Genomic DNA, 25,949 nt, shown 5'->3' on the forward strand with positions numbered 1-25,949 from the left:
AAATACAAATCAAAACCACACTCAGATACCACATCACGCTGGTCAGAGTGGCTAAAATGAACATATCAGCAGACTATAGATGCTGGAGAGGAGGTGGAGAAACAGGAATCCTCTTGCACTGCTGGTGGGAATGCAAACTGGTGCAGCTGCTCTGGAAAACAGTGTAGAGGTTCCTCAAAAAATTAAAAATAGACCTACCCTATGACCCAGCAATAGCACTGCTAGGAATTTACCCAAGGGATATAGGAGTGTTGGTGCATAGGGGCACTTGTACCCCAATGTTTATACCAGCTCTTTCAACACAGCCAAATTATGGAAAGAGCCTAAATGTCCATCAACTGATGAATGGATAAAGAAATTGTGGTTTATATACACAATGGAATACTACTTGGCTAAAGAAGATGTGGTTTGGAGGGGGTAGTCAAGATGGTGGAACAGCATGAAAGCTTTTTGTGTGTCTTGCATCCATGAAACACAGCCAGACCAACATTAAACCATCCTTCACACCTAGAAAACTGATTGGAGGATTAACACAACAATCTGCACAACCTGAACGACAGAATTCAACAGGTATGCAGCGCAGAGAGGTGAATTTGGGGAGTGAGAAGCCGCAGCAGACAGGGAGCTGCTTTTGCAGGTGGAGAGAGGACAGAGACAGGGGCGGGAGGAGAATACGGGAAAAGCACCCCTCCCCAAAAGCAGCTGGAGAGAAAGTGGAAAATTGGAAACAGCCACAGGAGCTAAACTAAAAAGGAAGAAAGGAGAAATGAGAGGGTTTAAACTCCAATAAGACTGTAAACAAGGGGAGAGCAAAGGCTGCAACCCCACAGCTCAATACCTGGCAGTGCTCTGGTGGGAAGGGTGAATCCCCAGGAGCAGAGTGGGGTCCGGGAGGTTCTCAGGCCACACGGGGAAAGGGAAAAGCAGTTCCACTGCTGGAAGGACATTTGGTAGAGACTATTGAAGCCACCTGGTCCCAGCAGACCCCAGAAAATGGCCACATTCACTGGTGCTGGAACAAGGTCGTTAAGGGTGAAGCCTGGTGCCAGATGTGTGTTGTGATTTTCCATAATTCCTGAAACGCTGCTGCTACCCTATCTCACAAACTTTTTCTGGGGCAGGCTGGCACCTGGCCGCAATCTTGGGGCACTGGCAGCAGCAAGGTCCATCAAGCATTCCTGGGGGCATCCAACATTCAGCCACTGCTCGGTGAGACCCTCCTGCAGAGGGGAGGAATGCGTCAAAGCCCCAGTCTTTCAGAAGTAAGGGCCCGGGGAAAACAGATGCATCTGAGACAAAACTAGGGAGACAGGTACTGCCTGGGGCTTGGTAACGGACAGTGAAAAAGTGGGGAGTGTTTGAAAGCTGAAGACAGAGGACAGGTGCGTGATTGCTGATTGGGGAGAACAGAGTTCTGATACTAGAGACTAGGTAGCTGGTGATGCCATTTTTCACCACTCCCGCGCATGTGCATATGCACCTACAAGCACCACAACACTCCATCCCAGTAGGCTAGCAGTGCCATATAGTGGAGAACAGAGCGGTTACACTGAGCCCCACCCAACTGGGCCAACCTCCCTCTTCAAGAACACAAGTCTCACCACCTGCTTAGTTCCTAGACTATAAAGCACTTCATAGTCTGATTTCTAGGGGAAAACGAAGTAATTTCAGTCCTATTTTAATCTGTTAGCAGGTCCATCTATTCAATTTTCTTTTTTTTTCTCTTTTTCATTTCTTTTCTTTTTCTTGAATACAGAAAGAGAAAAAAATCATTTTTATTTTCAATTTTTATTAAAAGTATTTTTCTTTAATTTTTTTCTACTATATTCTTTAATTTTGTGAAAATTTTTTCAAATTCTATTTTACTTTCATCATTTCATTTTAGTCTACTTCAGTGTATTTATTTTTTTCAAATTCTGAAACGATTTCCATTTTTTTATTCCCCCTTTTTTTCTCTAATCTGTCAAACCACTTTCAACACCCAGACCAAAACATACCTAGGATCTAGCATAATTTATTCAATTTTGTGTGTGTGTTTTTCATTTTTTCATTTTAATATTTTTTAATTTTAATTTTTTTAATTTTAATTTTTCTACATTAATTCACTTTCTCCTTTCAAAATGACAAAATGAAGGAAGTCACCCCAAAAGAAAGAGCACGAAGAAATGACAGCTAGGGATTTAACCAACACCAATACAATCAAGATGTCTGACCCAGAATTTAGAATCACGATAATAAGAATACCAGCTGGAGTTGAAAATAGACTAGAATCCCTTTCTGTGGAGATAAAAGAACTAAAATCTAGTCAGGATGAAATAAAAAATACTATAACTGAGTTGCAATCATGGATGGATGCCGCGGCGGCAAGGATGAATGAGGCAGAACAGAGAATCAGCGATATAAAAGACAAAATTATGGAGAATAATGAAGCAGAAAAAAAGAAGGACATTAAGGCAAAAGAGCACAATTTGAGAATTAGAGACATCAGTGACTCATTAAAAATGAACAACATCAGAATCATAGAGGTCCCAGAAGAGGAAGAGAAATAGGGCAGAAGGGTTATGTGAGCAAATCATAGAGAAGACTTTCCTAACCTGGGTAAAGACACAGACATCAAAATCCAGGAAGCAGAGGACCCCCATTAGATTCAACAAAAACCAACCATCAACAAGGCACATCATAGTCAAATTCACAAAATACTCAGGAAAGGAGAGAATCATGAAAGCAGCAAGGGAAAAAAAGTCCCTAACTTACAAGGGAAGACGGATCAGGTTGGAGCAGACCTATCCACAGAAACTTGGCAGGCCAGAAAGGAGTGGCAGGATATATTCAATATGCTGAATCAGAAAAATATGCAGCCAAATTCTTTATCCAGCAAGGCTATCATTCAAGTTAGAAGGAGAGATAAAAAGTTTCCCAGACAAACAAAAATTAAAGGAGTTCGTGACCACTAAACCAGCCCTGCAAGAAATTTTAAGGGACTCTCTGAAGGGAGAAAAGATGAACATATAAATAAACAAACAAATAAATAAATAAATAAATAAATACCAAAAGCAACAAAGATTAGAAAGGACCAGAGAACACCACCAGAAACTCCAGTTCTACAAGCATCATAATGGCAATAAATTCCTATCTTTCAATACTCACTCTAAACGTCAACGGACTCAATGTTCCAATTAAAGACATAGGGTAATAGAATGGATAAGAAAACAAGATCCATCTATATGCTGTTTACAAGAGACCCACTTTAGACCTAAAGACACCTTCAGACTGAAACTAAGGGGATGGAGAACCATCTATCATGCCAATGGTCAACAGAAGAAAGCTGGAGTAGCCATACTTATATCAGACAATCTAGACTTTAAAATAAGACTGTATCAAGAGATGAAGAAGGGCATTATGTCATAATCAAAGGGTCTACCCACCAAGAAGTCCTAATAATTGTAAACATTTATGCACCAAATGTGGTAGAACCCAAATACATAATCAATTAATCACAAATATAGAGAAACTGATTGATAGTAATACCATAATAGTAGGAGACTTCAACACCACACTCACAACAATGGATAGATCATCTAATCAAAAAATCAACAAGGAAACAATGACTTTGAATGACACACTGGACCAGAAGGAGTTAACAGATATATTCAGAACATTTCATCCTAAAGCAGCAGAATATACATTCTTCTCCAGTGTACATGGAACGTTCTCCAGAATAGACCATATACTGGGACACGAGTCAGCCCTCAACAAGTACAAAAAGATCAAGATCATACCGTGCATATTTTCAGACCACAACACTAAGAAACTCGAAATGAACCACAAGAAAAAATTTGGAAACATAACAAATACTTGGAGACTGAAGAATATGCTACCAAAGAATGAATGGGCTAACCAAGAAGTTAAAGAGGAAATTTAAAAGTACATGGAAGCCAATGAAAATGATAACACCACAACCCAAAACCTCTGGGACACAGCAAAGGCGGTCATAAGAGGAAAGTATATAGCAATCCAGGCCTTCCTAAAGAGGGAAGAAAGATCTCAGATACACAATCTACCTTTATGCCTTAAGGAGCTGGAAAAAGAACAGCAAATAAAACCCTAAACCAGCAGAAGACAGGAAATCATAAAGATTAGAGCAGAAATTAATGCTATCAAAACCAAAAAAACAGTAGGACAGATTACTGAAACCAGAAGCTGGTTCTTTGAAAGAATTAACAAAATTGATAAACCACTAGCCAGTTTGATCAAAAATAAAAAGGAAAGAACCCAAATAAATAAAATCAAGAATGAAAGAGGAAAGATCACAACCAACACAGCAGAAATAAAAGCAATAATAAGAGAATATTATGAGCAAGTACATGCCAATAAAACGGGCAATGTGGAAGAAATGGACAAATTCCTAGAAATATGCACACTACCAAACCTGAAACAGGAAGAAATAGAAAATTTGAACAGACCCATAACCAGTAAGGAAATCGAATTAGTAATCAAAAATCTCTCAAAAAACAAGAGTTCAGGGCCAGATGGCTTTCCAGGGGAATTCTACCAAACATTTAAGGAAGAGTTAACACCTATTCTCTTGAAGCTGTTCCAAAAAGTAGAAATGGAAGGAAAACTTCCAAACTCTTCCTATGAAACCAGCATTACCTTGATTCCAAAACCAGAGACCCCACTAAAAAGGAGACCAATTTCCCTGATGAACATGGATGCAAAAATCCTCAACAAGATATTAGCCAACTGGATCCAACAAGACATTAAAAACATTATTCACCACGACCAAGTGGGATTTATACCTGGGATGCAGGGCTGGTTCAATATTCTCAAAACAATTAATGTGATTCATCACATCAATAAAAGAAAGGACAAGAATCATATGATCCTCTCAATAGATGCAGAGAGCATTTGACAAAATACAGCATCCATTCTTGATAAAAACCCTCAAGAAAGTAGGGATAGAAGGAGCATACCTTGAGATCATAAAAGCAATATATGAACGACCCAACGCTAATATCATCCTCATTGGGGAAAAACTGAGAGCTTTCTCCCTAAGGTCAGGAATAAGGCAGGGATGTCCACTCTCACCACTGTTATTCAACATAATATTGGAAGTCTTAGCCTCTGCAATCAGACAACACAAAGAAATAAAAGGCATCGAACTCGGCCAGGAGGAGGTCAAACTTTCACTCTTTGCAGAGGACATGATACTTTATATGGAAAACCCTAAAGGTTCCACACACACACACACAAAAGCTGCTAGAACTGATTCATGAATTCAGAAGTTTCAGGATATAAAATCAACACACAGAAATCGGTTGCATTCCTATACACCAATAATGAAGCAACAGAAAGAGAAATCAAGGAATCAATCCCATTTACAATTACACCAAAACCCATAAAATACGTAGGAATGAATCTAACCAAAGAGGTGAAAAATCTATACACTGAAAACTATAGAAAGCTTATAAAAGAAATTGAAGAAGACACAAAAAATGGAAAAAGATTCCATGCTCATGGATTAGAAGAACAGATATTGTTAAAATGTCAATACTACCCAAAGCAATCTACATATTCAATGCAATCCCTATCAAAATAACACCAGCATTCTTCACAGAGCTAGAACAAATAATCCTAAAATTTGTATGGAACCAGAAAAGACCCCGAAGAGCCAAAGCAATCTTGAAAAGGAAAACCAAAGCAGGAGGCATCACAATTCCGGACTTCAAGCTATACCACAAGGCTGTAATCATCAAGACAGTATGGTACTAGCACAAAAACAGACACTCAGATCAATGGAACAGAATAGAGAACCCAGAAATGGACCCACAAACATATGGCCAACTAATCTTTGACAAAGCAGGAAAGAATACCCAATGGAATAAAGACAGTCTCTTCAGCAAGTGGTGCTGGGAAAACTGGACAGCGACATGCAGAAGAATGAACCTGGACCACTTTCTTACACTATACACAAAAAGAAACTCAAAATGGATGAAAGACCTCAATGTAAGACAGGAAGCCATCAAAATCCTTGAGGATAAAGCAGGCAAAAACCTCTTTGATCTTGGCCGCAGCAACTTCTTACTCAACATGTCTCCAGAGGCAAGGGAAACAAGAGCAAAAATGAACTATTGGGACCTCATCAAAATAAAAACTTCTGCACAGTGAAGGAATCAATCAGCAAAACTAAAAGGCAACTGATAGAGTGGGAGAAGATATTTGCAAATTACATATCATATAAAGGGTTAGTATCCAAAATCTATAAAGAACTTATCAAACTCAACACCCAACAAACAAATAATCCAGTGAAGAAATGGGCAAAAGACATGAATAGACACTTCTCCAAAGAAGACGTCCAGATGGCCAACTGACACATGAAAACATGCTCAACATCACTCATCATCTGGGAAATACAAATCAAAACCGCAATGAGATACCAACTCACACCTGTCAGAATAGGTAACATGAACAACTCAGGCAACAACAGATGTTGGCGATGATGCAGAGAAAGAGGATCTCTTTTGCATTGTTGGTGGGAATGCAAGCTGGTGCAGCCACTCTGGAAAATAGTATGGAGGTTCCTCAAAAGACTAAAAATAGAAATACCCTACGACCCAGCAATTGCACTACTAGGTATTTATCCAAGGAATACAGGTATGCTGTTTCGAAGGGACACATGCCCCCCAATGTTTATAGCTGCACTATCAAAAATAGCCAAAGTATGGAAAGAGCCCAAATGTCCATCGATGGATGAATGGATAAAGAAGAAGTGGTATATATATACAATGGAGTATTTCTTGGCAATCAAAAAGAATGAAATCTTGCCATTTGCAACTATGTGGATGGAATTGGAGGTTATTATGCTAAGTGTCATTAATCAGTCAGAGAAAGGCAAATATCATATGACTTCACTCCTATAAGGACTTTAAGAGAAAAATAGATGAACATAAGGGAAGGGAAACAAAAATAATATAAAAACAGGGAGGGGGACAAAACATAAGAGACATAAATATGGAGAACAAACAGAGGGTTACTGGAGGGGTTGTGGGAGGGGGAATGGGTAAATGGGTAAGGGGCACTAAGGAATCTACTCCTGAAATCATTGTTGCACTATATGCTAATTTGGATGTGAATTATAAAAAAATAAAATAAATAAAAGAAAAGAAAAGAAAAGAAAAAAGAAAAGAAAAGATGTGGTTATACATACAATGGAATACTACTTTGCATTGAGAAAGAATGATATCTGGCCATTTGTAGCAACCTGGATGGAACTGGAGGGTATTATGCTAAGTGAAATAAGTCAGGCAGAGAAAGACAGATACCATATGTTTTCACTCATATGTTGATGCTGAGAAACTTAACAGAAGACCAGGAGGGAGTGGAAGGGGAAAAAGGTTACAGAGAGGGAAGGAGGCAAACCAAAAGAGACTCTTAAATACTGAGAACAAACTGAGGGTTGATGGGGAGTGGGGGAGAGGGGAAAGTGGGTGATGGGCATTAAGGAGGGCACCTGTTGGGATGAGCACTGTGTGTTTTACGGAAACCAATTTGACAACAAATTATATATAAAAAAACACATTTGTTTTAAAAAAGAATTAACTGAAGCATAGAAACTATAACAATGTTCTAAAGGTTATCAAATATAATGAGTTTGATCCTGAGATGCCCATGTGCCATCCAAGAGCACAAACATCCAAATACCCAGCACAATGAATGTGTAGAGCGAGAGGAAGGGTGGAATTTGGAAATACAAATTCAATGGATGGTAGTTAAATCAGGATAATGAACAGAGAAAGAAGAGAAGGGCCTGAGGACAGCACCCTGGAAAATACACATGTAAGGGGCTATATAAAGGGGAAATATTTGGAACAGCCATTTTTGGAAATAAGTGGGAGAAAAGGCCAGGGAAAAGTATTGAGATTATTATTATTTCTTAATTTTTTTAAATGTTTATTTATTTTTAGAGAGAGAGGCAGAGCACGAGCAGAGGAGGGAGAGAGAGAGAGACAGGGAGACATAGAATCCGAAGCAGGCTCCAGGCTCTGAGCTGTCAGCACAGAGACCGATGTGGGGCTCAAACCCCTGAACTGTGAGATCATGACCTGAGCCAAAGTCGGACACCCAACAGACTAAGCCATCCAGGTGCCCCAAGTATTGAGATTATTAAACGGCATTGAGCTTGGCCTGAAATGGAAAATTTACTTCTGTAGGGGTTCTATCCATAGGGCTGTATGAATTTACATAGCAATTTTAGGCAACCCAAAAGAATAGGTGAATTGACCATAGTAGGAAGTTTTCTGGGCATATAAGTCAGAAGGAAGCAATGTCAAAAGATTTGAAGGCACACATTTTTTCTGTTGTAAAAACAATAAAAGTACATTTTGGGAAATAGGAAAAATCTTCACATTTCCTCCATCTACACAGCTCATGTCTTGATTAGCTTATTGCCTTCTATATGATGTACATAATTGCAACCATGGTTTACATATAATCACCTATACTTTTATTTTCTTTCTTTCTTTTTTAATGTTTATTTATTTTTGAGAGAGAGAGCACAAAGAGGGGAGGGGCAAAGCAAGGGGGACAGAGGATCCGAAGCGAGCTCTGTGCTGACAGCAGTGAGTCTGATGTGGGGATCTAACTCACGAACCTGAACTACAAGATCATGACCTGAGCCAAAGTTGGAAGCCCAACCAGGTGAGACATGCAGGTCCTGCTATCCTTTCATTTTAATTAAACATTATAATATAAGCATTTTCCATGTTGTAGAATAACTATTATAATTAATCAATGGGTTCATAATAAGTGATTCAAATAACAATTTTGGAATACTCTGGATCACAGATCAAGATCCTCATTTTTGTGAAACTAAAGAGGAGGATTGCAAAACATCAGCTAAATTACCAGGAATAAAGAGGGAAATGACTCATTTTTGTCTTACTGTTAGACACCCAGGGTATTCTGATTTCTCTTGTTTTGATGGTGCAACCATCACTCTTCCCTTTTGCCAACTGCATTCCTCAACCATTTGAAATTGGGAATATTAACATAAGTTTGTTCAGTGTACAGATCAAGGTCTGTAAGTGCAAGAGTTATATTAGATGGCTCTTCCTCCACCCTCAGAACCAGGCCTTCTTTTTACAAGTGTATTGAGAAGATACTCGATATATTCTTATCCTAAATACAAGATAAGAAAGTTATAAAATTTCATTTGTTCTCATTTCTCTACCCTCTTGTTTTCTCCTTGTTGGAAAAGATTGGTTTTTAAGTCTGTTGAAAGACTAGATGATTTAGTGCAGTAAGAATTTATTTTACCTTTTTGCTGAACCCCTGAAGTCTTCCCTGGCAAGCATGGATCCAAAAACACATGAAGAAAAATTCTCATTGTTCAAGTTAGAATTAAAGATGTGCTAAAATTGTCAAAAATCAAAATACATACTAAGAATCTTGAGCCTGTATTTATGATGGTGAGTACTGTGTTAATGGGTCTTTAGAAACATGGTCTTGATCTATCATCTGGAGTATCCCCAAATTGAAAGTAATTATAACTGTAATTACATAAAATTTGTATTATATAAAAGCTATGTTACAACATCAAAACTGCTTCCATTATAATGCTAAATTATACTGTTAAATTAAAATAATCAATGATCATATGTAAACTATGGTTGCAATTATGTACATCATGTGGAAGGCAATACACCAATTCAGACATGAGTTGTGTAGATGGTGGGAATATGAGGATTCTCCACCTCTATTTTCCAAAATGTAGTTGTACTGCTTTTACAATGAAAAGAAAATTCGTCTATGCTTGGCACAACTAGGAAATATGTAAAGCACATTCAATAGATATGATCCTGTACCGTGAGAGTTTATAAGTCTTTTCTACTCTAATGACTTTCAGATCCGCTCTACTTCGAAAATCAAGCCCTGAACCCTGTCACTCACTGTCTGGAACAGCTAAGACTCTGAAATCTTAAATCCTGTATTCCATCCTCAGACCACAGTGGCCTGTCTTTCTAGCTTTTTCATGTCTTTACCACGATACCAGCTTCTCAACATCATTGAGACCTCTAGTTCTCTCAGTCTCACTTTATTACTGGAAGACCCCATTTCTCCTCCCTTCACCTTGCCAGATCCTTGACTCTTCAATTCCATCCTGGATGACTGATACTCTTTTCATATTCTTTTGTCTAAATTCCAAGGTATATATATTTTCCCCCACAGATGCATTATACTGGAAAAACATCTAATCTTACAGGTCTGAACCCCAATCAGGAGGCAACTTTGACCACTACATAGGCAGACATTGGTAACTACCTCCTCCATATCCTTCTTCTTTACTAGAATCTGATTTTCTTTTGCATACTATATGCATAGCCTAAGATTACTCTCTTAAAAATAGAGCTAACTCTTTTTAGATGTAAATGAGATATACTCAGTAGTCATCTGCATAGGTGTTCCAGAAAGCTCTTTAAAGGAAGCTGACTCTTTTGGAAGATGTGCTCCTTTGGGCCTTTCTCATTTTTTCCCTCTTCATGCCTTTAACCTGAGATATAATGGCTGGAGCTTCAGCAGAAGTTTTACAACCATGAGGAAACCTGCATGCTAGGGATAGTGGAACAGAAACCTAGAAGGAGCTTGGGCACATTTTATTGTATAATTATGTATAATTATTGTATTGTATAATTATGTGTTGTATAATTATGTATTGTATAATTATAACATGGACTTTTTTACATGAAAGAAAATAAACCTCTATTTTTTGAAGTCATTGCTATCAGGTAATTGTTACTAACTTGGCAATCCTAATAAATACACTTTCATTCATTCACTCATTACCATGTATTTGCTGCCTGCTTATTTTAACATCAACCTTATGTTAGAATTTAGGTAACAACAGAAAAAATATAAGAATAGTTTTATAGTAAAAATATATCTCTATTTCATCTATTTAAGGAAAGATGGATATATCTTAAAAATTAAGATTAACTTCATGGCAATATAGGATATATAATGTATAGTATATACATTAAAAATGTAGGCAATAAGTACTGAGGATTTTCAAAGATGGCAGAGGTGATCTGTGAGCTGCAGTGGTTGAGAAAGAAAGTGATGAGACTTGAGTTGAACCCCCACCCCCCCAAAAAAAGGATGGGGATTGGGTTAAAGCATTTCTCCTCATGCTACAAGAAAAATTATGAGCAATGGATCAGAAAGGAAAGTAAAAACCATAAATTCAGGAGGTACTAAAGACCAGTGGCTGGCTGGACTGATTCTGCTGTGAGTCCTTAAGTAAGATAGTCAGCCTCTCTCTCTGTTCTGGAACTTTCCCTCCTTCAAAAACACCACATATTTATAGCAGGCTTGGGGATTGTTGGTTGAACTCTGTACAACACTCTCAATGGCACAGGAGTTTTATGATAGTAGAATATTGACCTTTCCTCATAAGGTTATAAGAATATAAGAATAACAAATTATGTGGGATTAATATTTCATAGCCCTTCGTCTTCATGTCTTAAATGGTCAGCCAATGCCTATGGTGCTTGTGCTGAATGAAATAACTCTTCGTGGTGTACTTTATCAGGTCCTCCCTGATGTGGTAGGAACTGCCTGTGGCTTCATTTTTCTCAGTGAGTGTGCCTTACTGTTTTTGTCCTGTTGTGCTGTATTGGCTAATGTATCATGTTGTCACCAAAGGTTTCGTTGTAATACTTTACCAAATGTCATAACCAGAATACATTCCTCTTCCTATAATCACAGTTCAGAAAGCTACACTGGCAATTCAGTCCCTTAAGTTACCTATAGGCAGTATTTAACCATCTATGCACCACTGATATAAGAAAATCACTCAGTGCAGTAAAAACCAATACATTTCTATTTCCCCATTTTCTCCCCAGTACAGATCCTAACATGCCTCTAAGCCTCCAGTTAACTGACCCTTCTCCTCTGTACTTTCTTTTCTTATGAATCAGTTCCTGTTTCTCCAAGTCTTTAATGATATTAAATGGTGTTTCTCAGATTTCTTCTACAGTCATTTAGTATTTCAGCATAAAGGTAATCTTTCAGTAATTCAATGCTTTGACTAAAGGCCTTACCCTGCACAAACACTCTTAACTTGTTTTTATTTTGACCAACAGATTTCATTTTCTAAAGCCTGGTGCTGTTTAAGAAAAAAAAAAATATCACAAGATGTCTTCTGGGCATGTGAGAGACCAAACTTATAGAACGTGGGAGAAAGGATGGTGGGAGGCTTTTGGGAGATGGGAGAGAACAGATCTTTATCCATTCCCGTTCCAAGATGAGGACTGATGTCCTCACACTTTTTTTGTTTCTGCTCCAGACCTGGGAGCACATAGCAAAGATTAGGGTTCTTCTCTAATTGGAAGCCAGTAAAGGCAACCATTTTCACCATGAGAACAATCATTTAAGCAATGGCATTTGCTTCACATGGCCCCTATCAAAAACAAGCATGAAGAGTCTTAAGTCCATAGATAAGTTTACCAGCTTCAATGTTAAGTATAAAGGGAAAATCCTATAAATGATATTTAAAGGCAAACCTTTTTGACTTTGGACTACTACAATATGCAATTGTACACTGCATATTCCCACTCAAGATCTTAAAACAAATGAAAAGTTAACTATTATATGGTAATCAAAGCCCATAACAGCTGTGAGAGAAAATTCTCCACTTTCTACCAGGAAGATTAGAGGCTGTTTCTAACAAGGCAAAAACCAGTTATTAATGTTTTTGAGTTAAATAAAGACTTTGTGTTATTGAGGATGTGTAAGCAATTAACTCTTGCATCACACACAGGATACATAAAGTGGATTGTAGGAGTGAACTCCTGCCATCACACACAGGATACATAAAGTGGATTGTAGGAGAAGTGTGGGTAGGGGCCTAAGTAGAGCTGTATTTATCCACACCTAAACTCAGTTCTTGCCTTGCAGGGAAACATCTATCCCAAGATACCCTAAATGAGATGCAAGATACTTCAAACCCCTTTTCACAGAGAGTCAGTGTGGATTGAGGATCTAGACAGAGTGTTTCAAATACTTGCTCTATCACTTACTGGCTGTGGATCATGAGCAATTCACATAAACTCATTGAGCAACAATTTCCCATTCTGTAAAACAGTATCATTTCTACTGTGTGGGGTTGTTGGGATATTTAGCAATAGAAGGCTTTTAATACCTGGTAGATATTGCTATAAATATAACATATCTTCATGTTTTTCCTAAAACACACACAAGTGTATGCACATACACAGTGCGGTGAGGGGGAGAAGAGAAGAGGGAGAAGAAAATGGGGCAATGATTCTATGTCATTGAGAAAGAGGAGGCCTATAGAAATATGCTTTAATTACTTTATTATTTCACCATTCTAGGAATAATCTAAAGCTCACCTGAGCTATGGATTTTACTTCTAGAGTTAGCTTCCATTCAGAGAAATATATTAATTTCTCAGAGAATGGGCAAGAAATTTTCTTGGAGAGGGAAAGGGAAAGATTGCCCATTAGTCATCCTCCCAGAGCGGCTAAATATTCTAATCCACCTGGATGAGCCACCCCTGCAAATTTTGCAAGAATTTTGGTAATCCAGCCATGGAAAGGAGTAGGATATGTGAAGGGGAAGGGGGGTGGGTGTAGTGAACCTTCTCTTCCTCATTCCTGCTTGCCACTCACAACCGTGTGTGTGTGTGTGTGTGTGTGTGTGTGTGTGTGATTTTCCACAACAGTATCTGTCTTTCCAAGGCAGAGGAACAAAGCAAGGACTTCCTTTCTTAAAATACTATCTTCAGCGCCTGCCATTTCACCAAGACTCTGAGAGTCTATAGTGGATACATGGAGAGCTGCCCAGATCCCCCTGCAGGCTGAGCCTCTCATCCCCTCTGCCACTGGGAGAACTGCCTCCTGACAACTCACAGCTGATTCTTTCCCCAGGAATTACCCTCAAAGGGAGCTTCCTTGTTCTCCTGTGGGAGCCCATAACCAGCGACTACTTGACCTGGGGGTACAAACACCCTGTGCCTTCTCCTTAACTGAGAAAAGGCCAATCCAGTTCTGGAACTCTGCAAGGGATCTGCTGAGACCTCTGTTGAAGCTGCATCATAATTGAAGTCTTCTTCTGTCTACTCTGAATGGATGCTGGCTCTTCCCTTTTCCCTCACTCCCTAATAGGTGTTCCTGAGAGTTCTCCCCAGTTCACTTTGGCATGCAAATCTCTATCTCAGAGCCTATGTCAGTGAAACTCAGCCTACAAAAGTGGCCTTCAACAATATTGGGCAGAGTATGGTAGAACCATGCTGCTGGCAAGATTCATGACCATCCACTAATCATATGCACAGCTGCCAGGGAGGCAGCATGCTGTGAGTATCTGCTCACTAAAGGCTGACTGGAGACCTGCATTTATCATAGAAGCAGTCTAGTGGAGGAATTAAGCACCTGGCGTCTCAAGCCAACTGCTCAGGTGGAATCTCACCTCTTTGCCACTTGATGGTTATAGGTCCTTGGACAAAGTCCTTAATCTCTGTGTAGCTTAGCATCTGTCCTTTATAATAGTACCTACCTCATATACATATGTGTGTATATACATATATATACATATATCTAAATATAAATATACATATATGTATATACATATATCTATATAAATACACACACATATATAGTATCTACTTAATAAATTTGTTGGGAGGATTAACGGAGTCAACACGTGTAAAGAGCTTAAATTAGTCATGGAAGATGGTATACACTCAGTAAAACATAAAACATAACACATCTGGATAACTCATATGTGTATCTGTATTTAAGAACATCCAGGTTAGGGGTGCCTGGGTGGCTCAGTCGGTTAAGTGTCTGACTCTTGGTTTTTGGCTCAAGTCGTGATCTCACGGTTTCGTGAGTTTGAGCCCCATGTCAGCCTCTGCACCGACAGCCTGGAGGCTGCTTGGGGTTCTCTCTCCCTCTCTGCCCCTCTAGCCAACTCTCTACCCAATTCGTGCTCTCTCTCAAAATAAATTTTAAAAAAATAAGTAAACTTAAAAATAAAAAAGAACATCCAGGTTATCAGAGTACTTGAATGCATTGCATATTTTTATCTCTATTATTTAAGATACTAAATTCCTTGAGGGCAAAGATAATGTACTTAATGATTAAATATATACTAATCCACAGTTCATACATTTGTACATATCTATGTATTTGTAAAAGCATGTGTGCATATAAAGTATGACTATGTGTCAAGCTGCCTCTCTAAAACTCTACTTATGCAAGGATACCATATAAAGAGAATCAGAGATGTAATGACCTTAGGCAAAGGAGCTAGAAAGAACAGAGGCACTGAGCTCTCCATTGTGCACTCCACTGGTCTGCACTCTCCCCTTAGGCTCTGATCCCTTACTTTGAGAAGGCTTCTTTAGCAAACAAAGGAACACCTTAGAGAACAGGACCTAGGTCTTGACCTGAATAGTTCTGGCTCCTACCTATGGAGACAAAGGGTTAGTCTGCATATTTAATGCTTGAAATTGTGATGATTTGTAAGATAGTAACTGATGTGTTATCATCATGCAAGGGTTGAAACAGATTGAAGGCAGGACTGTAGGGAATCTAAGGGCAATCTTAGCTTACTGTAGGATGCAAAAGAGAAACCTGGTCCCAGCTCTTGAAAAAATGATTGCATGTTTTCCAAGTGTTTCTGCATTGTGTGATTCTGGGCTACATGTGCATAGTAAGAAGAATGCGGTGATAAAATGCCAGTCATTGTCCACTTAAAAAAATTCAGAATCCATCCCAGGGCAAGCTGAAAACTGGCCTAGAAAATAGCAACGGCAGGAGCATTGTTATCAAATACAAGGAACAATAACAATAATGAGCATTAGGAGGCTGTTTACAGGTTACAAAGTATTTTCAAACACAACGTTTTCCACCTTCATGATGGAAAACCACCAAAGGAGTAGGTGTGTTTGATATTACCGCTACCTGCAAACGAGGGGACTTAAATTGATTCAGAGAACTTCCCCAGGTCACACACCTGCGCCAGGACTGATGTGCAGTTGTCACTCCAAGCCCTGGGCACATTTCCCTAACTCCAACAGTACCTCAGTTTGATGCTCTCTGCTGAGCTATTTCATCATAGATCATTGAGTATGTAAGGTAAGGAGTGAAGTCAGAAACGTGAACCACTTATACAGATATAGTATTTCTCCCACCCAGAACAAGGTCAGTCTCTCAGTACCAGAGATTTTTTTTTTTTGTGCACTGAAGACCAAATGTGAGAGTTTTTTTTAGAGACTACCTGATTTAACCCATGGAACTAGAAAGCATTTTAGCATGTACGGATAGAACGTTTGTGTTCTCATACTTAATAAATCCAGCCTTTGTTTGCTATGAGACCAAAACCACTCTGAGACCAAGTTCCTACCTCAAGAACTTTGTAAGAAGTACACAGACCTCTTCACATATGAAGGTGAAGGAATCTGGAGTAAGGGGTAAGGCAACTGAATAGTTGTCCCCTTAGAATTCTGGGCAGGAAAACAAGAATTTTTTATCACCTGTAATTGTCATGATGAATTCAAGCTCCTTGTGTCCCACCCTATCCCATGAACATTCACTATTTTTAACTGCCTGACCTATGCATGGATCTATCTGAAGAAGCACCCATGACAGCAATTTTCAAGTATGATTTTTTAAATGTAAAAATCATAAATGTACAAGTTGCTGAAAAAAAGCTAAAAGAAACTCTAGAAAGGATTGTTAGGCTTACCTAAATGTTCAGGTGTATGAGGCCTAAACCAAAGAAAAAGTAAAGCTTTCATATTCCATGAAGGAAATGTGGATTAAAACACTGCTTGTTTAATATTCTACTTAGTTTTCTCGAACCTGTAAAGTCATTTTCATTTCTTAAACTTATTACCAAACCCCAGAGAGAGGATTAAACCTGAATTTGTTAATAGGTTATACTTAAAGCTTAAATGTGTGATATATGATTGGGGAAAGTATATATTTGGTTGCTGCTATGTGGATCTCACATTTGTTCCAGTTTGATTTGTGAGAGGCTATTCTTAAGTTGCTCTACTTATTAGCTATTCTGATCTCTAGGGTGTCCATTTATGGCATGCCAGAGGGGAACATAACATTAAGAGCAGATTTTTCTTAGAGCAAAGTGGGAAATATCCATGAACTTTTTAAACGGAACTTTGAATGCACTCCAATCTGGAACACATAATTATTTCATGCTGACTAAAATCAAGAAGAAGTAAATATGGGACTATACTCACAGATGTAATTACAAATTACAACCTGTGCTTCATCACTGCCATCGACTCAAAGATACTCTTTGCTGGATTTCTTAAAATGATGACTCCTTATTTCTGTAACTTAATGGAATCTTGAGTATAATGTAACACTAGGTCATTTCTAGGCAATTCATGGTGCCTGGTGACACTTGTTGGAACTGGAGGAACATTTCTAATGACAAAATGTGTTCACAAGCACACACAAATTTTTTTTATCTTCTTTTTCCTCCTTTTCTATTTATTTAATAATTCCTTTTTAAAAAAGAATAGGAATAGTCTACAATAACTCCTGAATTACTTTTCATAAGTGTTACTTAAACTCATCATTTTATAAATACAGCTTGAATTATTTTTACATAAATGTGTGATAACCCCATGTTTGTCAGAAAGAAGCTCATTTGCCACTTTCCTGTCCATTAGCCTCTGAGATACTGCCTCATATTTTCTATGTGTACCTGGCATCTTTCCATCTAGAAAAATGTCATATTTATAAATTTGAAGTTTTCAGTCATCTATAAAAATTTTAAATACACCCAATTCTAGTATTCATCCCAGGTACTCATTATTTGTACTTCTATATTATTTATAAAAATTTTTTTAATTCTTCTTTTGTTTTAGATCTCCAAGCTAGTCATTTATCCATGTCAGAATTTGTTCTTCAATCCCCTGATAACTTCCTCAAAATTTTGCTCTGGCCAAATGTTTATTTGTATCCTTAGAGGAAAATAAACCTTTTTCCCAATAAATTATGCTTCTTGGGCACTTAATGAGTCTCTGTTTAATCTTGGTTTCCAACAGCTTTCCAGGTATAGAAATGAAACATTCTAGACTGTTGTATCCATTTCTGTGCCCCTTCTACTGGATGGAGGGCATTATGGAAGACTATCAAAAGTGTTCTAGCATAGTCCTGCAACTGCTATACAGTCCTTATCCTTTACTATTTAAATCAAATGTTATCTCCTCTGTGAAGTTTTCTATGACTCACCCTATTCCTATCATCCTACTTGCATGAACAAAACCAAATATATTTGGGAATCGGTGAGCAGGAACACTTTTTCCTCAAAGTCCAGAGGGATATAAAACTGGTTGGATGAGTTCATAGAGACATTTTAAGGCAAACAGGTAGAATAATAGGAGAATTTTCGTTAAACAATATTGACCACCTATCTAAAGCACAGTGGCTTTAGATAGAATATGGACCCAGCTAACTGAATACAAATACAATTTTTTTAACATATAGGGCTATTCATGTACTCCATTTCTTCTTCAGTGAGCTTTTGTGGTTTAGGTCTCTTTAGGAATTTGTCAATTTCATATCAGTTTTTATAATATACTTTTCTTATCCTTTATTTTTTTAATGTTTATTTATTTTTGAGAGAGAGAGACAGAGGGCAAGCTAGGGAGGGGCAGAGAGAGAGAGAGAGAGGGAGAAACAGAATCTGAAGCAGGCTCTGCTGAAAGCACAAAGCCCAACACAGGGCTCGAACTCACAGACCACCAGATCATTACCTGAGCCAAAGTTGGATGCTTAACCGACTGAGCCACCCAGGTGCCCCTCTTCTTATCCTTTAAATGCTGGTACTGATGGAAACCACATAAGGATAGACTCATTGAATGTGTAAAAAACAATTTAATTTGTTGGATCTGCAGAGAGGTTCCCTTTTGCTTTATAATATTGGTTATCCATGTTTTCTCCTTTCTCTTTTTTTTCCTGCTCAGTCTGGATAAAGTTTTACCAATTTTATTAAGCTTTCAAAAAAACAGTTTTTTTTTAATTTCATTGATTTTTCTCCATTGTTTTTCTGTTCACTCTTTCAGTCATTTCTACTCTTATCTCCATCATTTCCTTCCTTCTGCTTATTTTGAGCTAAACTTGCTCTTCTTTTTCAAGTTTTTTTAAGATCATTGATTTGAGACCTTTCTTCTTGTCTAATATAAGCACTTAACGTTATAAGTTTGTCTCTAAACACTGTTTTGGCTTCATCCCACAAGTTTTTATGTTGTATATTCATTTTCACTCAGTTCAAAATATTTTATAAATTTTCTTGTGATTTCTTCTGTCACCCATAGATTATTTAGAATGTATTATTCAAATTTCAGATTTTCCAGATAAAATTTGTTATTGATTTGTTGCTTAATTCCTGCTCTCCGTCTGGTCCTGAGTTTGAAGTTGTGACTTTGATCTCACTGTCTGGGCTATGATGATAGGTTCCTTACTAGGATTTGATCCCTGAAATGTGCCCTCCAACTTCATACCCTATCCTCTTGCCCTTCAGTACTCTTCATGGGACTCATCGGGAAGTGTCTGACTATCTTCTATCTGATGTAATAGAGGGATAATAAACAATGGTAGATTTGATAGGAAATCAAATACAGATCAGTTAAAAAAACTACCAAAGTGCATTAAGGATTTGAAATAATTTAGATTAATAATACACACAGAGTAAACTTCTCCAGAAATAGTCACTGAGGAATAGGGCACTGAAAATATATAATAAGGTTTTACTCAAATTTAAGAATTAACAGGGTTGATAAGATCAAGGTATAGAGGACTTTCAATTATTAGTAGGACTCTTCTTTGAAATAACCCTATAATTCTTTCCAAATTATCTTCCCATTTTTCCCCATTGTCTTCTCAGTGCAGATATATAATGATTATGTGAATTAAATATTCTATTTGATACCAGAGTTACAACAGAGAATATTACCAGGTTGAGCAAAAGTGTAATCCCTATTCTGCTTCAATGACTATAATCACAATTATATAGAGAGGCAATTCCTTTAATATTGGTGATAATATAGTCCAGTCTATTTTCTAACTTTTCAAAACTTAAATTCATGTCATTAATGTTTCAGGTATGAGAATTATAACAAGGAGAATTTTTTATTAAAAGTGACCTTATTTTTAAAAGATATATACTGAAATATATGTAGATAAAATGATATTTTTATAAAAATCTAAATGTAATTATTTATTGGAAGAGATTATACTGGGAAAAATTTTCAATTAATCTCAAATGAAAAGTACAGGAAGAAAAACAGCTGAATTAGATAGGATCTCGTGTCTATATCCCCTCCATATAAAGTCTTCAGACAGACATCTCACACAATGATACACAAACAAACCAATTCATAAACACATCCCTTAATCTGAAGAAAGTCATGATTGATATTCATGGAAGCCAGGCCCTACAAAATATATCCTCTAAATGGCATGGAGCAAATTACCAACAACCAAAGGAGATGCTTAAACAGGCAATTAAAACGTGAGGATGCTACTTAATCTGATTATAGACAAAGCTGGGGCCTACTTTAGGTTGATCCCCTCTGTGCTTCCTAACTCATAATTCCCCTTCTAAGATAGCCTGAAAGAAAAGAAAATAAAGTATCTTTGACTAATAAATTGGGTTATGTCTATATGTACAAACAAAAAGGGTAACTTCTCAGCTGAATTTTATCTCTCTATGCTCAGGAAGCACAGGATCCTTACTCACTTGTAAAAGTAATATTTATCTTTAATACTGTGCATTTATTAATCTAGATATAGCACTAACTATATTTATAGGGTTTAAATTATCATAATTCATATCTGTAGAATTTGATGAAAAAAACTACAAAGACACCAGGTATTTCCATCAATACTTTAATGGTAATTGATTTTTTAAATCAGCAAGTTAACTTGCAATGCTGCTGAAGGCAACCAATCAATTTTCCTACTGTTTTAAGTTATTTGTCATTTTGGGAAATGAAAAATAATCTTCTTGTAAAAAATTAAAACATACAATTTTCTTTTGGGATTAATATTGTGACATTGTGTGGTATCACTAATTTAAGAGGATTAATTAAATTTTGCTAAAAGTCTTTGGATATTAGATTTTTAAAAATGTTTTATAATCATAAAATATATCTTAGACATAAGATCAGATTCCAATCTATAATCAGTATGGCTTAGGAAATTTGGCTGAACAAGAAGGAAAAGGCAAGCAACAGGGGAAAAGAAAACAAATGGAAGGTTAGGGGGTGAGGTTTTAATTTTTAGAAAGGATAAAAACCAGTTCAATAGTCAAAACTTGTGGTTATTTATTATAAACATAGTGGAGAGATTGAATTAAAAAAAATCTTGCCTCGCTAGCCATCTGTCCACACTCTGTTTACTGCTGCTGCTCTGAGGAAAATAACTACATCCTGGGTTGAACCCAGGAATACTAGGTTCATTATTATTAACATTCTCACTAATGTGCCTTAGTCGATCTTTCTGCAGTCTAGAAAAATATGATAAATAAAAGTCAGATGACAGAGTGTGGATTGATCAAATGTCATATTTATCATTTTGGGTTTTTTTTAAGTTTATTTATTTTTGAGACGGAGACAGAGAAAGCAAGCTGGGGAGGAACAGAGAGTGTGAGGGAGAATCTCAAGCAGGCTCTGCACTTTTAGTGAAGAGCCCTACACAGAACTCAAACTCACAAAACTGTGAGATCATGACCTTAGCTGAAATCAAGAGTTGCATGCTTAACTGACTGAGCCACCCAGGAACCCCCCATTCTGCAATTCCTAACACCCCAGAATTCAATTTCAGTCTCAACAGGAATTAAAGAATACTAACATTATACTGTTCCAGTTTTTAAAATGAAGCCTGAAATATCACGTAGAGCAATGGCTGGGGAAGAAAACAACAATAAAATTTGTTTTGTTTGACAGTGACTGACAATAATATTATTGACCATGTCTGTCTATAAATACTATTGTATTGTGCAGCTCTTTCCCCTCACGTATTATCTAGGTATGGAATTAGTTGATCAACTTGTTACCATGGATACTAAAAAATCTGACAAAGTGACCTAAATGTAGATTATGGGTAAAACTGTATTGGTATTTGTTGCTTATTGGTATTTGTAACTCATGCTAATGCTCTGTCCTTCCTCATTAGAAAGAACAGCCTTAGGGAAGGGGTCCAATGTCCCCAGAGATTCTTATCCCCGTGGGTCCTGCTCTCACCTTTTACCTTCCTTGGCTCCACAGCTCTCTCAAGGTTCTGAACTCATAGACTCTACTATCTACTTGCACAGGAATTTAATGATACCACCACTGGTCCCAACTGCTTGTCTCTGGGATACTTACATCTGATCTCTAGGGATTTACTAGTTTCTCTCTTTATCTAAAATAAGTTTGGAGAATGTTTTATTTTGTCTTAGCTTAAAAAATGCTTAACCCAGAAAATTAGGAGGAAAACAATGAATTTAAAAACAAAACTTCAAATTCTTGTTCTACCTTTAACTCACTATGGATCTTGAGTAAGTTACTTCACTTTTAATTATTCATTCAACCAACAGTTACTGAGGAACTACCATGTCAAATAGGCTTAGGCAACAGTTATGCAAAGAAAAATAGTAAATAATTCTGTTCTCAAGGAGCTCACAATGGAAAACAGAAGATAGACATATACACCAATGTTTGCAAAGCTGGGTGACACAAATCATGATAGGAGGAAATTATGAAGTTCTTAGTGGGTCATCTAATCCAGACTGGGAAGCTCAGGGCAGGCTTCTAGGAGGAGAAGAGTCTGAGGTGAGGTCTTAAGGATGAGTAGGAGACAACCAGTTCAAGCAGGAATGAGGTGAGAGAGGGAGTGCAAAAGAAGGAAAGAGTGCAATGTTAATGGCCTTAAAAAGAGGACCATTCTACACTTAGCCATTCTACTTGACCCACCATGAAAAAGTGTCATGATAATATAAATGCCATTAATTAGCTTTTAAAGCCAAACTGCAGATAAAAGTATTGTTGATGGTTTCAGCATGGAATAATTAATAACATTAAATGTCAACATTATTTAAGCATATAAAAGAAAATTATTACATCTAACCTAATTCCACTCCTTGGTACTTACACAAGACAAATGAAAACATATTTCCAACAGAAACCAGAATAAATATATTATTAGCAACTTTATTCATATTAGCTCAAACTGGAAACAACTCCAATGCCTATTAACAGTGAAATAGATAAGCAAATTATGTATATTTATACAATGTAATAATAATCAGTGATAAAAAGAAATCAACATTCAACAACATGGATGAATCTCAGACATTATACTGAGAGAAAAAGCCAGACATACACATAAAGGACAATACTGAGATTACATTTATGTGAAATTCTAGAAAGAAATCTACTCTGTGATAAAAAGATCAGATAAGTTTTTGCCTCTTGCAGAGCAAGACACTGACTAGGAAGGAGCACAGGGGAAATTTATGGAGTGTTGAAAGTAATAGAGATGGGGGTCACACATGTGTATGCACTATTACAACTCACTGAATTGTGGTTTTTCTTTCTTGCGGGGTTGGCAGCAGGGTGGGAGGACCCTGTGCTTGCCTCATCCCACAAATGTGACTAGATGGCTATCAAATCATCTTAAGTGCCCCAGAGGTCAACCTGGAGACTGGCAGAACAGGCTCCACAGCTGAAGGTTGAGAGGAGGTCACATTGAGGAAGGTGGGAATTGTGGAGATGTGGTTTGAGAGAGAGACAGATAGTGGCCCCTATGGTGGGGAAGGAACAGAGGTCACAGAGTGGGGCGAGGGATGGACTGGTACGTGGTAGAGTGAATGGGGAAGACGGGTCCCTATAGCAATTGGCTTGGAAAGCAAGAGGGGCCAATGAGTTCTTGCAACTAGCAGGGCTTAAAGCCTGGAGTTTTTGAGGTCAGCAGGCTTGGCTGGGATAGAGCCTGGAGGGCATTGTGCCACTCTTGGAGAGAAGGCAGGGCAAATAGTCCACAGACAATGCAGCATGGAAACAGCAATCAGAAGAGCACCTAGAGCACACAGTGGGAGGTTGTTTGCTCATCTCAGAGCATGTCCCAGAGAGGCAACATTCATGGAAAGACCCCTTTGGGGGGTTACCCTTTGGGAACAAAGGAACTGGAAGCCTCCATTTCCCTTGCCTGCCCCTAGCATAAGCAGAGGACCACCTGTGGCAACCAGCTCAGCCCTGACATTGGCTACCTAATTTGCCTGCACCAACCACCTTCCCCCACAACTCCAATAAAACTGCCTTTCCCAGTCACACTTGCCTCAGTCCAAGCATGGTGGGGGCCCACCCCCAGAAGACTAGTACAAACCCTGCCAATACCACATCTCCCGAACCCAGGAGTTTTGCAGGGCCTCAGATCCAGCAGCAGTGGCAACGGGTCTCATTCCACAAGCAGACCAGAGCACACCTAGTAAAAATGCACCACATTCAGGCCACTGACCAAACACTGCCCACAACAGGCAAAAAGAGCCTCTGAAGATGGCTGGTCTGAAAGATAAAGTGGCAGGGTGAAACCACAGAGCACACACAACACACATTGGAAATACTCCCTGAAGTGCCAGGCCTTGGGGAACAGGGAACCCTATAGGAGCTCTTATTCATATGGTCATTACCTTCAAGAAGACGAGATGTAGCTAACTTTACTAACACACAGAAATGGGCACAAGTACTTAGACAAAATGAGAAGACAGAGGAATTTGCCTCCCAAAAAAGAATAGGACAAGGCCACAGACAGAGATCTAAGCAAAACAGTAACATGGCTGATGGAGTATTTAAAGCATTGATCATAAGCAGAACCTGAGTGGCTCAGTTGGTTGAGTGTCCAACTTTGGCCCAGGTCATGATCTCACAGTAAGTCCAAGCCCTGCATCAGGCTCTCTGCTGTCAGCTCAGAGCCTGGGGTCTGCTTTGGATTCTGTGTTTCCCTCTCTCTCTCTCTCTCTCTCTCTCTCTCTCTGCCCCTCCCCCACTTATGATCTCTCTTTCTCTCAAAAATAAATAAATAAACATTTTTTTAAAAATAAAGCATTGATCATAAGGATACTCACCAGACTTGATAAAAGAGTGGAAGACATCAGCAAGACTCTTAACACAGAAATAAAATAGAATGAATCAGAGATGAAGAGTGCAATAAATGTAATTAGAGGCCCTTTTGATGTAATGAACAGCAGGCTGAAAGAAGCAGAGGAACGATTTAATAACCTAAAAGACAAGAGTAATGTAAAGTAATCAAGATGAACAAAAGAGACAAAAAAGAATTATGCAAAATGAGAATAGACTTAGGGAACTCAGTGACTCTATCAAATGTAATAACATTCATATTATAGGAATCCCGGAAAAAGAAGAAAAGGGAACAGAAAATTTACTTGAAGAAATAATAGCTGAAAACTTCCCTAAACTGGGGAAGGAAACAGATAACCAGATCCAGTAGGCATAGAGAACCCCCCAAAAAATCAGCAAAAGCAGATCCACACCAAGACATATTATAATTAAAATGGCAAAATCTAGTGATAAAAAAATTTTAAAGCAACAAGACAAAGGAAGACAGTTACATACACAGAAAACTCCATAAGGCTCTCAGGGAATTTTTCAGTGGACACTTTGCAAGCCAGAAGATATTGTCATGATATATTCATGTCATCATATATGTCATGATATATTCAAAGTACTGAATGGGGAAAATCTGCAGCCAGAATATTCTATCCAGCAAGAATATCATTCAGAGTAGAAGGAGATAAAGAGTTTTCTGGACAAACAAAACTTAAAGAGATTCAAGACCACTAAACCAGTACTATGAGAAATATTAAGGGGATTCTTTGAGTGGAAAGACCAAAAGTGA

The 25,949-nt window shown here is 37.9% G+C and overlaps 1 protein-coding gene across 9 annotated transcripts in view; it reads right to left on the minus strand.

The window, feature by feature from the left end:
• LMNTD1 (lamin tail domain containing 1) overlaps positions 1 to 25,949 on the minus strand; it is a 448,355-nt gene that overhangs the window by 389,478 nt on the left and 32,928 nt on the right. Inside the window, exon 2 of one of the 9 annotated variants that reach the window (XM_049627196.1) lies at positions 20,611 to 20,664. The exons of the other annotated variants lie outside the window; for them this stretch is intronic. The gene's annotated coding sequence lies outside the window, so the exon portion shown is untranslated. The remainder of the gene's footprint in view (positions 1 to 20,610; positions 20,665 to 25,949) is intronic. 9 annotated transcript variants of the gene reach the window in all.

The sequence above is a fragment of the Panthera uncia genome, chromosome B4 (assembly GCF_023721935.1).
Source record: "Panthera uncia isolate 11264 chromosome B4, Puncia_PCG_1.0, whole genome shotgun sequence".
NCBI lineage: Eukaryota > Metazoa > Chordata > Mammalia > Carnivora > Felidae > Panthera > Panthera uncia.